Genomic DNA, 16432 nt, shown 5'->3' with positions numbered 1-16432 from the left:
GTGTCTCTTACAATAGCTTAAGAAGAGTATCCAAAATTACTAGTCATCTTTGACATCTTGGCCATAATGGAGAAAGCCTCTTACCTCTATTCTGGATTTATGCTCCCAAGTTCATTTTCTCCTTAACCACCAGTCTACTTCCTGTTTGATCTCAGAGAAGCTTACTAGCTCTCTGTTTAGGAGAGAACCTTCCAAGCTCCCTTGATCATAAAAGGAAAGGATAAAAGGATTTGTAAGCACTCTTTTCTGGAACATTACTCTCATCTGATGAGCAAGCGCTGATTGCCTTGTTACAAAGGTTCACATCTGTTTTGAGTTCTATACCCAAGATATTCTCTGTGATACCTGCATTTTTACCAGTCTGCCCCCAGACTGACTTTGTACATTTTTTGTTTTGTTTTGTAAGACTAAAGGAGTATCTCCTTCAGTTTAAGCACAAGATTGACCCACATTAAAAAAAAAAAAACCTCGAAATACTTCAGATCTGATGCTGAACATTCTCCAAACTTTATACAAGTATTTTATTTTTAAAATTTGCCATTGGTGGCAATTGTACCAGGAGTGATGCATGGAGGAGAGGAGTGAAAGAGGCTGGGGAATCTTTCAATAAGCATGCAGACTAGGGATGTTTAGACGCATGTAGTTCATTAATCATGTAGTCAACTACCCTCACTGTGGCTCTGCATTTCAAGCCCTTTAAGTGCTGGCAGGCAGAGCACCTGCTTATCGGTTAATCATTTCATCGACTACACTATTACATCCCTAATACAGGCACCGTTCCTTCATTGCAACAACAGCAAATGCAGGGTAAAGCCAAGTTAAGATACTAATCATAACTCCAAAGCTGTGCCAATATCACTAAAGACCTTTTAGTTTGAGGGAAGAGGAAAAGATGAGAGAGAAAAAATACATGCATGTCTTGAACAGAAAACAAGGGCAGTAATCAATAAAAATGACACTTTATTCTTCTACGGAATTTTAGCCAAAGGACTTCAGAAACACTATGTAAGCACTAAGACCCAGTTACTGAAGCATAATACAGGAACCATATTTTTGTTCTGTGTACAGTACTAAGCGTACTAAGCGCTCCTAGGTATTTTAGTAACAAAAATGATCCCTTATAGACAAAGACACACCAGTCTTAAGGAACTAGCATGAAGTTAATTGTCTCCCAGAGATAAGACCTGAACTACTGACTTCCAGGCTATACTTCACGCCATTAGCCAAAAGACCCCTCTTTTCAAAAAATAAATCCTGAAAGTGCTGTATTTTCATTTAAGAAAAAGAGCTATTTATTAATATTTAAGAAAACTGGTCTTGTAATTCACTATTTTAAAACCGGCCTAGTTTTTAAGACATACTAGGCCCTGAACCTTTTTCAACAGCCCCTCACAGCAGGGTATCTCCAGTTAGTGTATCTGTTGCCGTTTGTTCCTACTGTTATTTCTCAATAAAGTACATACTACACAACAGCTATGGCTGGGACATTCTAAAAGCATGTTATTGAAATCTGACACACATGCGCTTTTGTTCTCCCATAGCAGATGCACGTCTGCTAGCTTTTCTTTATTTCATCGCAAAAACAGATTGTGTCGTGCTGGTTTACTTATAAAGGACTTTAATCAACTTCCAAACATTATTTCTAAGTCTCCTCACATAATGTAGCATAGAGCTGAAGGGATTACACTGTCACTAAATGGATAATGTTGTGGTTTTCACTAAAAACTGTCACCTGGGCTCACCATGGGCACAAGAGTAGCAAACCACAATGGCAACCCCAGAGAGTTTTTTTTTTTATTGCTATTAAAATTACAAATAGCTAATGTCCCTCAAGTTAACTCTTAAGTCTTATTTAGATCTAGTCCTCAACAGGGTGGGTTTGTAAAATGTCTGCTAATATAATATTCTACTTCCTCGATCAGGTTTTTAAGAGAGTAATCTATTGTACTCTTAATATAAGGAATTGAGTAACATACATAAACTAATGCATGGCTTGCTTTCATTTGAGAATATTAGCAATTTACTACAGATTTTTCAAATCTACTAAGAAATTTCAGTTCAAAAATAGATTGTAATGCTCAACAAATCACTGTCAAAGGCTGAGAGATATAGATGCTAGAATCCTGTAGATTATAAACCTTTTGTAGGACTTTCCAATGTCCTTTTGGGTCCTTTGTGGAAAAAAATAAAATACTTTCCTTTCTTGCTGGTTCATATTTTAAACCTTGAGTTTATTTCCACATTGTAAATTTTGGGTAGATGTCTAGCTATATTGGAGATCAGGTTACCGTGCAAAGGAGAAGAGATAAAGAATGATCCGCAGAGTTCCATCTGGTCCTAGAGAACAAAGCCTATTGACTTGAAACATGAGTAGCCCCTCACATACCTAATCTGCACAACCCATACTAGCAAGTGTCAGTGAAACATATTAGCTAGGGAAGCGAATATTAAACCAAGGAATACTTCTAATCAGCCGAAAATTTTACTTTCACGGTAGTTAAAAAACATCACCCTCGTGAGTATCTCCACGATTAAATAATTAGCAAGTTAGGGAAAATGGTCAAGTTCACAGTTTAAATCAGCTGGCCTTTCCCTCAATTTTTTCTTCTTATAATCAAGTATTTAATATAACTGCACACAAGTTTATACCTTACAATCAATCCCCGGCTATCTACAGGCCACCATCCGATGTGTGACAGACTTTTGAATACAAGAGTTTTTCAAGTCCGATATATTAAACGCCAGTTCACAGTACATTACATGTAAAATGATAAATCATGCTCACACAGAATGCTCCAGAGCAACCAGAGGGGTAACCCATTAAAATTCCCCTCTCACATGAGCAAGTCCAATGATATCTAATGATATCTACTGATATGAGTAGGCATTTGTGGGAACACATTCAAAACTTTTTGAGCAGTACGGTAGCATTAAACATAGTTCACAAAATGGTTAAAATCACAACATTTTTTCTCATGAAAAAACACACGCTTAACTCTTTTCTTCTGGCACATTAAATTTTCAATACCTCTAGGAAGATTTTATTTGGGTAAATCAACACTAAAGGTACATTTTAGCCTGTAAGCATATTAGGCCTTGCCTCTTTTGAGTATTTTTGGTTGCTGTTTTCATCTATTTCATAGGCTTTTTAGAACAAGAAATGATCAGTAAAAAGCATTTCCATGTCAAACATTTTTAAGTGGAACTGTTAAAACAAGAGAATCGGTTTTGAAACCACCTCATTTATTTGTTATCTCGATTCAACTGATGTAAAAATAATTGTCTGTAGGGGCCAAACTAAAGACAATGTTAAAGCACTTTAGCACTTTCCCTAAAATTGTTTCCATGCCATTTCCATCAGGCTGCTGCGGCAGATGTTGGCTGTTAAAGTGTGCAGACGACACAGTTCATGACTTTTCCGAGACGGCTGTGTGCCACATCTGTAGTTGATGAAATAGAGTGCAGAAGTGTGGCAGACAGAGAAAGAAAGTGTGAGAGACACAGACACAGGCTGGGCCAAATGAATGGTCTTCAACAGAGGGACTAAAAATAGACACACACTCACGCTTATACAATCTCTTCCTCCAACCTTATAAAGCCTCATCTGTCTATCCTATTATGGAGTCCGCCTATCAGAGGAACTTCCTGAATAGAACTTCAGCTGTGGAGAAAATGAGAGCATCCAGGAAGCAATGAGTTCACATTGAGGAAGCAAACTGCAGCAGCATTCTCAAACTGAAGCATCTCTCTTAGATCCTCATTAACTGGGCTGTAATCCAAGTTCATCTGGGCCCCAGAGAAAGGCAATGCTTGTGTTTAGACCGCACAATACTGACATAACATTAACAGATTTACATATGCAAAACTGTGAAGCAACAGGCATTCCCCCTCAATTGACCCACAGCTTGTAGTGGCTGCCGAGTTGTTCCCTGCTTAGGTTCTGTAACCAAGTGGGCGTCATGCGACTACCATCTGGGTACCACTTATTTAAAGCTGGCAGTCTTTCTGTAATAGGCAAGCTGGCAATAAGTGGGAAGGGAATAAATTGCATCATTTAGTTAACATCCACTTGCTTTGCGGCTGTTAAAAACCCATGACTGAATAATAATTTGGTTATTTCTTTTGCCAGACAATGCTGTCAGCCAGATTCTACTACGCATGCTGCAAAAACGTCAGCTTGCAAAATTTCTACTTCAAAAATAAATTGAAGAAATTTAGAGTGTAATGTGAGCTTGGAAGTTTCTCTAATGTTGGTCATTCAAATGCAATCAAGTTTTAGAAATAAAAATTTGTGCTAACCAATGGTAGCTAGGTTAAAAACCAGAAGTCCCCCCCCCCACATACACACCACACACCACCACCACCTCAGTTAGCCACCCAGCCTAAGTCACTAAACAAATCAAACAATGGCAACCAGTAATGAGGTGAGGAACTATGATCTGTTTATGGGAATGTTTGTTCAGAGGCTAACATTTTTCAGTTTCATGCTACTCACTGCCCTTCTCATCCAATGCTTTAATTCTTAGATTTTATCATTTCCTTCTGTCTAACACAACCGCTGCTTTCACGCACATGTATCAAAGAGAGCGGCTGAAACCATAGACCACTGCAATAGCATTCGAACCTATGCTTTGTAAAAACCAAAGCTTCTGAAGTGGGTTTCTCTTTGGGACTCTTTAGTTTTCAGAAATTAAGTTTCCAATAGTCATCAATCCTTCCCTCCACCCCCCTTTTCATAGAAATATAAGCTGTTTGCACACACATCTTGACACGAAACTTCTTCCAAGACTACAAGGAAAAGCCCATGCTGGGTCTGTTATCCTTTTGTATTACGAAAGTGTAACAAGGGTATGCATTATGAACTGTGGAGTTAACATTTGCAGCTAGATTGATGGCGAAGAAGAGCCAAGAACCCAGTCTGAGGGTTAGAGTCCACTGAACACAGGATACAAGTTCCTGAGATTCTACAGAGCCAGACTTATCCTTCCTTATTCCATTTTGAAAGCAAGTGCAGACTAGGAATGTAAAATTCCATTTAATCAGTTAACTGGTTAAACAGTCAGCTAGCCCAGCTACAGCAGCTCTCTGCTGGCCATGATGCTTACCAGGTAACTGGTTACCCATTCACATCCCTTGTGCAGAAATAATTTAAGATAACTAATGGGAAATGGGAAAAATTCATGAAGAACTTGCTCCAACTATTGACAAACACAACACAGCATCAGAGAATGGGACATAAATGCAGTGCAATCTAATTCTTCTCATAGCACATCTCCAAACAATCAGCAGCATCCTCCAGTGTGTACTACAAGTGCAGCTCAGCAATGGAGGGGAAGTCAGAAACCAGCTGTCCAGAACAACCGGGCAAAAGGAAATAGCACACATCTCCCAATGAAGCACCAGGGTACAATCCAGACTAGGGGAGGAGAGATTATGTCATCCCGTCATGCAACCTGGGGTGTCTTGAAATGCCTTCCTGTTGTAGCCTCCAACCTGAACTGCTCACAAGCAGCCACCAGCACACAGAACAGCGGGTGGCCAACATGGAACTGCAGCCTGTCAGTCACCACCGTTGGTTATACAGCAGTGTGATCCTCAATACACAGTAGAAATATATTAAATGTGTTATTCCTTGTCAATTCCTTTAAAGGAATAACGCACAATAGCTTTGCTTTTCTAAACAGAGTTACCTACACACCTGAATTTAAACACATTGGATTAGATAAAATAAGTTTATTAAGCTACAAAGAGATTTTGAGTGAGTACATGGAATGAGAAAGTCAGAAAGGGTTACAAGAAAAATCAAGATAAAACGTTTACTAACACCTAATAAAACTACTTCAGATTCAAGCAACATTTCTCACCACATGCTTCCAGCAAGATTACTAACCAAGCTCTTCCAGTCAAGACAAACCGCTCCCTACCTCACCGATTCCAATGCCTACTTCCTTTGTCTTCCAAGTATAGTGAATGTGATAGGCTGGGAATGGGGGAGAGGGGAAGACTCTTGGAGCGTTTGCCGCTCATTTTTACCGTTGCAGTCCCCCTCTTGAAAACTTTTTCAGCTGACAACCAAGTGACAAAGAGTCTATGTGGAAAGATGTTCCCTGATATTTATTCCCTGTTTGAGTTTCTTCTGTTCCCCTTCATGCTCTGCTTAATGCTTAAATGCAAGTTAAAATACGTTCTTTCATTTAGGACGGGCCTGTTTGATGCAGGGCTGTGGGGATTCGATTATGTGCAGGCCCACTGACAGAGGGGGCCCCCAAGAGGGCAGTTGCCCCAAGCCCTTTCAATTGCCAGTGGAGTGCTGTACAAGCCTTGCACTGGCTGCCCTCAGCCCCACCCCTTCTGTGAGCCTAGAGTTGGACCACCCACTCCACACAGAGGACCACGAAGGACGTTAACAACATCATAAGGGAACTGTGGTCACTTCTATGTTGCCAGATATATTGTAGCAGGACAATACTTAAAAACCAATTATGAATTTTCACATGCTATCTTACAAGGCATCCCTTGCACAAATATTACTACAGTGAAACCTTTGTTATCCGGCACTCTGTTAACCAGAAAACTTGGTAAATCAGCATTGCCCACAGCCACGGTACTGTCACATCTTCAGTTGCACAGGCCTGGCTTGGTTTACCATGATTGGCTTATTTTTTTATTTAAGAAGTACTAATCATCTTTAACTCAAAATAGAATTATGAGATCAACTGCCTCACATTACAAAACTACCCATATTAAAAACTTGAGTTTTACTATTATTGTCCATTGTTTTTTCCTAGGTTGATGGGACCCTCAGATAACCAGAATTTTTAGATAACTGGAACGCCCTAATCCCCGAGCATGCCAGATAACACAGGTTTTACTGTACAATAGTACAGTAAAGTGTGAACACAGGGTGCATGCCCTCCTACGTCCCCAGACTCCACTTTTGCAACTGTCCTCTTTTGATGTATGAGTGCCCTGGTAGAGCCTCCCACTGCATGAACATTGAGACAAAAATCCTAAGATGCGTATTGTTCCAGCAGAAAGTAATGAAGAATCCTACATGTGTTGTGGTGTAGGCTAGGGTTGCCAGGTGTCCGGTACTGTACCAGAAAGTCCAGTATTTGCGCGCTATGTCCGGTAAAAAAAAATCAGAAAATACCAGACATTTGCAATGCCCAGTATTTTCTGATTTTTCCAGCTGCGCACCGGACAGAAGCCTGCGGAGGCAGGGGGAGCGGCTGGGCATCCCGACTGTGAGGCAGGGCCACGATTGCTACTGGGAGCCCTCAATCGGTTGAGTGTGAGGAGAAAGGGAAGCCGCCTCCTCGCTCGTGCGTCGCCGGGAGCCTGTGTGGGACAGGCAGCAAGTGCCCAGGTCAGTCCCGCTCCCCGCTGGCCAATTTACTCAACTTCCCCCTTTCCCAGCTGGCCAGCCCTCCCCCACTTCCCTCCTGATCTCCCCCGGCCAGCCCCCTTGCAGTCCCCCAGCTCTGCTTCCCGCTGGCCCGTTCCTCTTCCTTGTCTCCCCCGGCCAGCGCCGCTGCACCTCTCCCCGCCCCCGCCAGCTCTGCTTCCCCCCCTTCCTCCCGGCCCCCCCGCTGCACGCCCCCACCAGCTGTGCTTCCGGCTCCCCCTTCCTCCCAGCCAGCCCCGCACCCTTCCAGCCGGTTCCCCCTCCCCCGATATCCCGCAGCCATCCCCATTCCACCCGCCCCCGCACGACCAGCCCTGCTTCCCGTTGGCACCCCCATCTCCCCAGCCCCCCCCCCCCCGTTAGCTGTTTCCAGGCCTCCCCCTTCCCAGCCAGGCCGGTCCTCCCTCCTCCGAAAAGCATGTCCGGGGTGTGGTGGGTGTTTTTTTGTTTATTTGTTTGTTTGAATGATTACCTGGTAACCCCTAGCAGTGGTTCTCAGAGGTCTTGGGTTTTTTTGGTCAACAACTTTGGTCCCCGCCCCTCCCCTTCCCCCCCCTGCAATAAATTTTTTTCACAGTGCTTTTGGGGGGAGGGGGGGGGTATTTTTCTTTCATCTGGCAACCCCAGTATAGGCAGGAACACAGAGGATTAGGCGGTTGCAAATGTTTAATCATTTGGAAGTGGCACAGGACAGTAGTAGGCAATACATCGAAGTGCAGGATTAACTCTTTGAAATGCTTTTAACTAGGGATGTGAAAGGTTAATTGGTTACCGAAATGGGTAATGCTTACCAGTTCTGGTCAACGGGCAGGGGCCAGAGCACATGGACTGCTCCAGCCCTCCAAGGCCCACTGCAGGGAGGGGGCTGCTCCGTCTGTGATGGGCCCAGCCTGGCCCCTCTGCCTGTCCCTTCCAGTCCTATTATTCTATGTTACAAGCTGGCTCCCCGGGAGCGAGGCCGGCAGTTCTTGCCAGCTCTGCTCCTTGGGAAACGGCAGCAAAGCCTCTTCTCCGCTCCCAGGGAGGTTTTGCTGTGAGCTCCGCACTATAAAGCTGAGTTACGCTTTATACTGCAGAACCTGCAGCATGTAACTGCTAGAATTGTTAGCAGTTAGCTTTTTAAACGCATTTTTGCATCCTTACTTTTAAATACATTACACGATTTTTTCTACTTTAAACTGCATCAATTGTGGACTGTGCAATGACCTTCCTGCAAGCTTCTCCATCAACATCATCATGCAGTTGTGACATCACACCTAGGAGGCACTAGACTACCCCAGTGGGGGCACAGAGGCTTTGTATTAACCAATGCATCTTGCACCCCACTGCAAATAGTACAGACAGCTCCATACTCTCACAGGAGTGGCTTATGTGCACAGAGCTGCAGGTCATGTCTCATCCTACTCTCTCAGAAGCTTCTCTTCTCTGCTCCCACAATCTCTCTGCACTCACCAAAGTAACACAGGCCAACAAACACACCCCATACAACAGCAGCATGGAGCCTGATCACAAAAGAGCAGAAAAAAAAATTGTTTGCACCAAAATAAAAGCCAGTCCCATCCCCAAGGGCATAAAACAGACGGGTGGGAGGAAGGAGGAGGCGGCAGGGCAGGTGAGAGAGGAAGATAAAATGGAAATAAAGAACAGGAACAGCTGACATAATAGGGTGGAGGGGGGGGGACTGTCAGAAAAGGAGAGATGCCAGCAGTGTTCCAGGGCATAGTGGCCACGTGCCAATTCCTTGCAGAGAAAATGAAACTTAGGAGCCTCTGCAACATCCTAAGTAACAAATCCCAGCTTGCACAGCATTCTAAGCTGTACCTGTATGTGCTCGGATAATTACAGTGCTTTCTCAACTCCTCTAATTGAGAATAAGCCTAATATTCTGGATTGTTTCTGTGGGGAGGAGACCTGAGAGCCTGACCAAATGATCCTTGGGAAAATATAGACTGCCTAAACGGTTTGTACTCAGAAATGGTTTACAATGCAGAACTTCCAAGCATGGCAGCATTTTTAATGGATGCAAGACCATCACACTAGTACAAACATCACATAAGTAACATACTTTACAGCCATTTCCAGTTACTTTTCTCCTGTAGAGCTAAAGGTCTAGAAAAATAAGCTCCTTGCCCCTTAAAAAAAAAAAAAAAAAAAAAAGGTGCCATCAGCCACCTCAGCAAAACATGTACAGGTTTGGCCTTGACAAAGACAACAACTAAGGAAAACATTTGTTTGTAGAAAATGTTCCTTCCCATGATTATGAGATTGGTTACAAGTGCATTTCTTTCCTTGCAAAAAATGCATGTTGATGTTTAACTAGCACAGTCGGAGTACAGTGCTGTACTCATCACAAAGTACTATATATTTTAAAAATGCTTTAGTTGTGTGTCCAGAGTACCAACAGAAGACATTTCGAATCCCAGTGTATAATTTTAGGAATGCTGTGCAATTTCAAGAATACTTTTTCTTTTTTTAAAACCAGTATTATACTTATTTAAAACCAAGTAGGAATCCTGATTCCTCAAATTTTGCCTGCATTTAACAGAGACTAGAAAATGCTTTCTATTTTGTGAACGTCGGATTCTGGACTTTTTAGTCCAGGTTTCTCCAATTTCTTTGCAGTCGTGCAAGGATTCTGGTTACTGGGGAAGTGAAAGTAAGATTTTCACTTGCCTCTTTATCCCCATAGCATACCATAAGCTGCTTTAAATGCTCAGTACAAATGCATTTAGAGCATACAAGCAGGGGCAGATATAGGGCAGGGCGATCGGGGCAGCCGCCCCGGGCCCCGCGCTTCAAGAAGCCCTGTACATGCGCCGTGGCGCCACCGTGCATGCGCCGTGTGAAAGGGGGGCCCCGCGAAATTGTGCTGCCCTGGGCACCGCAAAATCCTCATCTGCCCCTGCATACAAGGCACAGCTGAGCTCATGACACTGCCTATGTGACAGTGAGTGTAGGTCACTCTACCTCTTTGGAGAGCACTTCATGGATTGACTAGTCACCCAAGAGCACTTGAAAGTATCATAAAACATCTCTGCTAAGATCACCCTTACATTATGCCTTAGGAGCACAAGACCTACTGTCACTACTGAATAGATCTATGACGTAACAACACTCTGAGCTGCCACCAAGAAATCACTACCCTGAAACATAAGTGTTTTAGGAAAGTAACAGATACTACAGAGAACTACAAAAATCAAAGACCTCCTCGCTACTGCTTTGTTTTCACTGTGGAATAGAAAAGCCATTCCCACCTTCAGTTTTGCATTTACCTCAGCAATGGCAAAAACGTATTACCCAGAAATGAACGGCAAACACAGACTCAATAATATTCCACTGTTAGGCCTGGGAAATTACAAAGCCTGCAGCCAAATTCAGCTATGATATAAACACCTCTTCACGAGCCGAAACTAGAATTAAATTTATTACCCTATGGTTTATCTCAACTAGGATTTAAAGGTGTGTTAGAAAGGTGCTAGACAGGGCATGCTAAAAAATCGATCACAGACAGGGCCGTATGTACTTTAAATGTGCTAAACTATGACAAAGGTGTAAAAACCCAGCTTCAGTGACTTAAAGCTGAGATCCAATTCTAGTTTCTCTCTGTTCACTCAAAGAACCACTATGGCTTAGTCCACAAATATTGTGGACTCTCTCTTCTTCCAGGCCTTCTGCACTAAATTTGCAATGGCTGGGGAGTGGGAGGTATTGGGGTTTTATTTGAATGTTCACGCTGAATGCAACTTTGGGTAACGGCAAGGTCTATGCTATTTTATTGGCTCTCTTGAACAAACTCATGATGTAGAAAAAACATTTAAACAAATAAGGCTTTGTCCAATGTCTTTATACAACAATAGCACAAGACAAAAAAGGCACCTTTGTTATTAAAAAAAAAAGTTATAGGGCATTTCTACTCTCACAATATGAAGTTCAAGCTGCAACCTTTACTGTAGAAACGGGGAACCTTTTGTCAGGGCACCACACAGCCCCGCAAAGGGGGAAGGGGTGCTAAAGGCTCGGGGCTTCCTCTAGATTCTGAGGTGGGACCAGAAATATGGGGCTATGGGTGCAGAAGGCAGCTCCGGGCTGGGGCAGGAGTACAGAAGAAGGCAGGAAAGAGATGGGGGCTCAGGACTGGGGTACAGGAAGGGATATGGGCTCCGAACAGGCAGCGCTTACATCAAGCTCCCGGCCTGCTGTGGCACCAAACTGCTCCCAGAAGAGGCGACCATGTCCAGCCCCTAGACAGAGGAGCCAAGTGGCCCTGTGCTGTGCATGTGGTCTGTGCCTACAGGCACTCCACCCATAGGCACACGCAGCTCCCATTAGTCACAGTTCCCAGCCAATGGGAGCTGCAGAGGCAGCGCTGGGGAGAGGGAGAAGCACATGAAGCTTCCCTGATTGCCCCTGCACCTAGAAGCTCAGAGATGCCAGCATCCATGGCTTCAGCCCCATGACGGGGATCCAAGGCTCACGACTTCCAGGACCGATTACATGAAGCAGTGGACCAGATGTGGCCTGAAGGCTGCAGGTTCCCCACCCCCTGCCTTACTAGGTAACGCACTACCCTGTAATGAATCCTCAGACCTTATTAGCCAAGGACTGCAGTTCTGCCTGGGAAAGGACTGTCGAAGTTGAACTTGACCAATATGCCAGTCAGACATGAAGTCAAGAGGGAATGGAACGAGCCAAAAACTATTTCCATCTCCAATGGGCAAATTATTCCTAGTCGCAAAGGGGAAAGGAAAAACAACTTGCTTCCTAAAAGATAAAGTATGCAAGTCAAGAGTTTACACCTGGACTCCCTGCTTCTTGGGCTCTGGATTCAGATTCACCGAAGAGACATTATTTTAAAAAAAATGGGGAGTAAAAGAGCTGTAAGTCGACTAGAGCAGTATTTCTTACACTTTTGAGACCATGGAACACCAAAGAATAGTATTTTTACTGCGGAACACCTCTGAAAATTTTCTTCAAAAAAAAAAAAAAATTGTCAGACAAAAAAAAGCCAAAAACAAAAAAGAGGTTGCGGCACACCTACGAGTTGTTCATGGACCACGAGTGTTCCACAGAACATAGTTTAAGAAACACTGGACTAGAGGAGACAGATCATTTTGGAAAGGGGAGGCCCTGAGATTATAAATGGGACTCTCTTTCAATCCCCACATATATTACTTCAAACTAAAAAAATGTGTTTCAGCACCCTATTACTATGGAGTAACCCAAATCACAGCAGCATTGCTTTAAAAAAAAAAAAAAAAAAAAAAAGCAGAGTAGTTTATATTGAACATAGTTGCAGGCACTAGTGGATTTACTAGTTTAAGGTTAGGCAGGAGTGGCCTGAGGTGGGCTGCGGCAGCTGGCCCCAGGCAGAACGCGCGATCAGCACCCCCGCCTGCATGGCCATCAATGGAGTGACATCATCATCGGGCACCCCAGGCACCCCGTTGAAGGCGGCGCCCTAGGCGACGGCCGAGTCGGCCTATAGTCACGGGCCGCCCCCGAGGTTAGGCCTTGTTTAGACAAGACACTAGACACTTCCTCACATATGCTGAGGAACACACACTTACACTGTTCCAGTCCTGGGCCCCTAACACTCCAGTCATGCTTAAACGGCCAATACAAGCAGATTTTACCTGTGACGCTAGCAGACCAGGTGCCAGCTCATGCTAAGGCCACAGGCCTCACTGAATACTTACATAGGCATAGCTGGAAACCAGTTTTGCGTACCTGTGTGTTAACAGATAATATTTTGATAATGCTAAGTTGATAAGAATGTGTATTTATTGTTTAAACTTCATGAGAACTCATAGGAGGCTTCATGCATTGTTTTCATTTATCTGTAACTTGTTAGACTGTAATAGCAAAAATTTACATTGTTTATACCTCTGTAACTAAATAATCCATCAGAGGAGAAAGCCACCTTGTGTAATGCAAAGGAAAAACTTTAACCAAAAAATGCTGATTCCTGCACATTTAAAGGGAACTGGTCATCATGTGTGATAATCAGAGATCAAATTAAAAGGAAGGGCATTCTTCTCTTTCTGCTCACAAAGAGCCCACATGGATAAGCATCCTGTTTTCTGTGAGAAGTTATAAGTATGGAAGCAAGAAAAAAATTCATCCTCTCTGGACTATGTGGATTCTAACAGGGCAGAATAACCGAAGATGGAGATTCCCAGAGCTAATCTGGTAGCCTTAAAAGGCTTTTGGGAAATTGGCAGATTACGACATCTCTGCTACTCTTTGAAAGTACAGATTATGACTCAGCTATACATATATTTTACCTGCTTTAACCTCTCAATAACTCATTTCTTTTTCTTAATAAACCTTTAGTTAGTTTACTGCAGAAGTGGCTATCAGCACCAAGTTTGGTATGAGATCTAGGATACCAACTGATCTGGGTTAAGTGACTGAATATATTATGACGGTCACCATCTGAACACATTATGATTTTTTGGTGTAAGCAAATCTCAAATCCCACAGCTTTCATGAGTGGCAAGAGACTAGAGTGTCTTTTGGAGGGAACTATTATACGATTATCGTAGTACTTTAGGAGTTCACATTTGGTACTGGGCTGGTGAAAACCAATTATATATCATGCCACCAAGTTCTGAGGCAGGCACTCATAGTTGTAAGGCACTCCAGACAGCGTGACAGCACTTGAGGACTAGATTTCACCATCTCATTTACTCTGTGAGCAACACAAAAAACAGGTCACTGGAATACAAAGGCTAAAAAAGTCACTGAGCCACGGCGCAACCGCATCCGCTGGCTGCTTTACTATCAATTTAAAATGGTCTAACATTACCTTCTGATTCATTTTATTTCGTTCTATTCAGCTGACTGGTTTTCCGAGAGAAAGGGAAGCCTGAACAAGAAAAACTCCTGTTTGGTTTTGCTTCGCATGTGAAGAAAATCAAGGAAACTTCAAACCCGAGTACTATAGCTTTCCTGACCCTTTTCACAAATGGTTTAGCTCTGTGCCAAACTGCAGCATGACTTCACCACCTATAATCCCTGTGACACGTGTGAATACCTACACTATGCCAGATTATCAGTAAGGTGATAACACTTGTATACTGTACCTGCTTGGCACAATTTGAATGAAGCTCCCGCAGGTCTGTTAGCATTTCACTTCCTGTTAGCGTGCACCTGCACCAATTTCAAAAGCCATAAAAGCATCAAACATACGCTGCGTTTTGGAGCAAAGCTTTAAATAAGCCTGAGCAAACCTAACACTGGTTGACGACCATCCATGCTATCCACTGAACATCTCCAGCTACAGCTGGTCCTCACATAGGGCCAAGCAGAAGGTTTCGTGTACAGATACCAGAGCAGAGCAGGAGCAATCATTCTCCAGTTTGAACCATGTTCTCAATCTTTCCAGCTCAGCTAATATTCTACATACAGTTTTGTATACACAATAGACAAAACACACTGAATAAAAGTGACAAATCTTCATATGGTATAAGTCAGAGTAACTTGCCTGAACTCCAGGGAGTCACATCCATTTAAACCAATAGAGGATTTGGCCCTGTTTCCATGCCAACTTCTCTTTTTTTATTTGAAAGCTATACTAAGTAGTTAACAGGCTGCTTCATAGATTCATGTGTAACTGCATGTGCTTATCATCCAGTTAAGGCTTTGAAGAGCTGCAAGCAGTTAGAAATAGTCAGTCCTTGCCAAGAAGAGCCAATCTTCAGACCAGCTAACCTACTTACCGTTAAGGGAAAAGCAATGGGAGGGGGGGGAAAGTCTGCAACTAAAGAAAACCAAAATCATGCACTGGGTTTTTGAGCCAGAGCACACCAGTGACCTTAGTAACTGACAGCATTCTGTTAGGGAAACACTAAGGAGAGCCAGGCTTGTATCAGTTGTATAGACCTGATGCTATTGCTAAGGGCAGACATCTACCTCAGCAGCAAGCACAAAAGAGAAGCTTGAGAAATGCATGAAAGGTAGGAAAGGTGAGGGATCAAGGACAAGAAAAATTGGGTTTGCACCTTTGCTGCCTCTTGGTGATGCACACAGAAAGGCCTGAAAGTTCAGTAGGGAACTCTTTAAAAACACTGCCGAGTCTCTTTTCTGTACAGCCATCAGGAAGATTGTATTTTAACATTCTCAGAGGACCACCAGGAGATTTGACCATCCAACTAGATGGTCTTTGCTCTTCCTTTTTTCCATCCAGCTCACTCACTCTTTTGGCCCCAGGAAACTACTCCAGAAGCCAGACGCTTTTCCCACAGTTCCTCCAAGTGGTGAAGATTTTAAGAGTGGGGGTGCTGACACCTCACTTTACCCCTTTCTTCCCCCACCCCTCAGCTGAGGTGGGAAGTAAAGGCCTGGTATCCCACTGGAAGGAGGCATGCTAGCCCAGTGGCGGGTGGGGGAGGGGACGAGCGCTCTAGCTGGGTTCAAGCAGCCCCCCTCCCCGACTCTCCTCCCTTTAACAGTTAACCAGTGAAATATGTTTAACCTGCTAGCCAGTTAAATGGGATTTTACATCTCTAGTCAGGACCCCAAGCACGGAGCCAACAGCAGAGCCTGCAGGGCGTGGGAAGGCAGTTGAGAGTCTAGGCGATAGGCCGGGCCGGGACGGGGGGGTGGGAGGGAGGCTGCAGCATGCCCCGCATCACTAGTTTCTGTGCCTATGTTTCCTCCCCTCTCACAGCTGCTCCTGAAGCCCTGCTCCAAGAGAGGCAAGTTCTCATTTGTGCTAGTTCCCTCTGGAGCTTTGGGAAAAGACAAATCCAAAGGATTCTGCTGGCTCTCATCTTACCTCTCTCCTGCTCTGCCACCATAGAGGTGTTAACATGCCATAAAGTTGGCACTGCTAGACAAAATCCTCTCCTCCACTCATGGAAACAGAAGGGATTACAGAGGTTGTAAACCACTGACTATTAAGGTCCTTGCTCTCTACAGAACTCGGAATACCATCTTCATAGAGGAAAAGAGATTTTTCTATAAGTTAAGTAACTGCAAGGAAACCAGAGAACTTTTCTCTCTGGTTACAAGTTACAAAAG

General features: G+C 43.7%; 1 protein-coding gene across 32 annotated transcripts in view; it reads right to left on the bottom strand.

Moving 5' to 3' along the window:
• FOXP1 (forkhead box P1) overlaps positions 1-16432 on the bottom strand; it is a 561728-nt gene that overhangs the window by 527667 nt on the left and 17629 nt on the right. Inside the window, exon 3 of one of the 32 annotated variants that reach the window (XM_075938596.2) lies at positions 85-200. The exons of the other annotated variants lie outside the window; for them this stretch is intronic. The gene's annotated coding sequence lies outside the window, so the exon portion shown is untranslated. The remainder of the gene's footprint in view (positions 1-84; positions 201-16432) is intronic. 32 annotated transcript variants of the gene reach the window in all.

Source organism: Pelodiscus sinensis, chromosome 11, assembly GCF_052426305.1.
Source record: "Pelodiscus sinensis isolate ZL-2025 chromosome 11, ASM5242630v1, whole genome shotgun sequence".
Lineage (NCBI taxonomy): Eukaryota > Metazoa > Chordata > Testudines > Trionychidae > Pelodiscus > Pelodiscus sinensis.
This window is presented reverse-complemented; position numbering and strand designations above follow the sequence as displayed.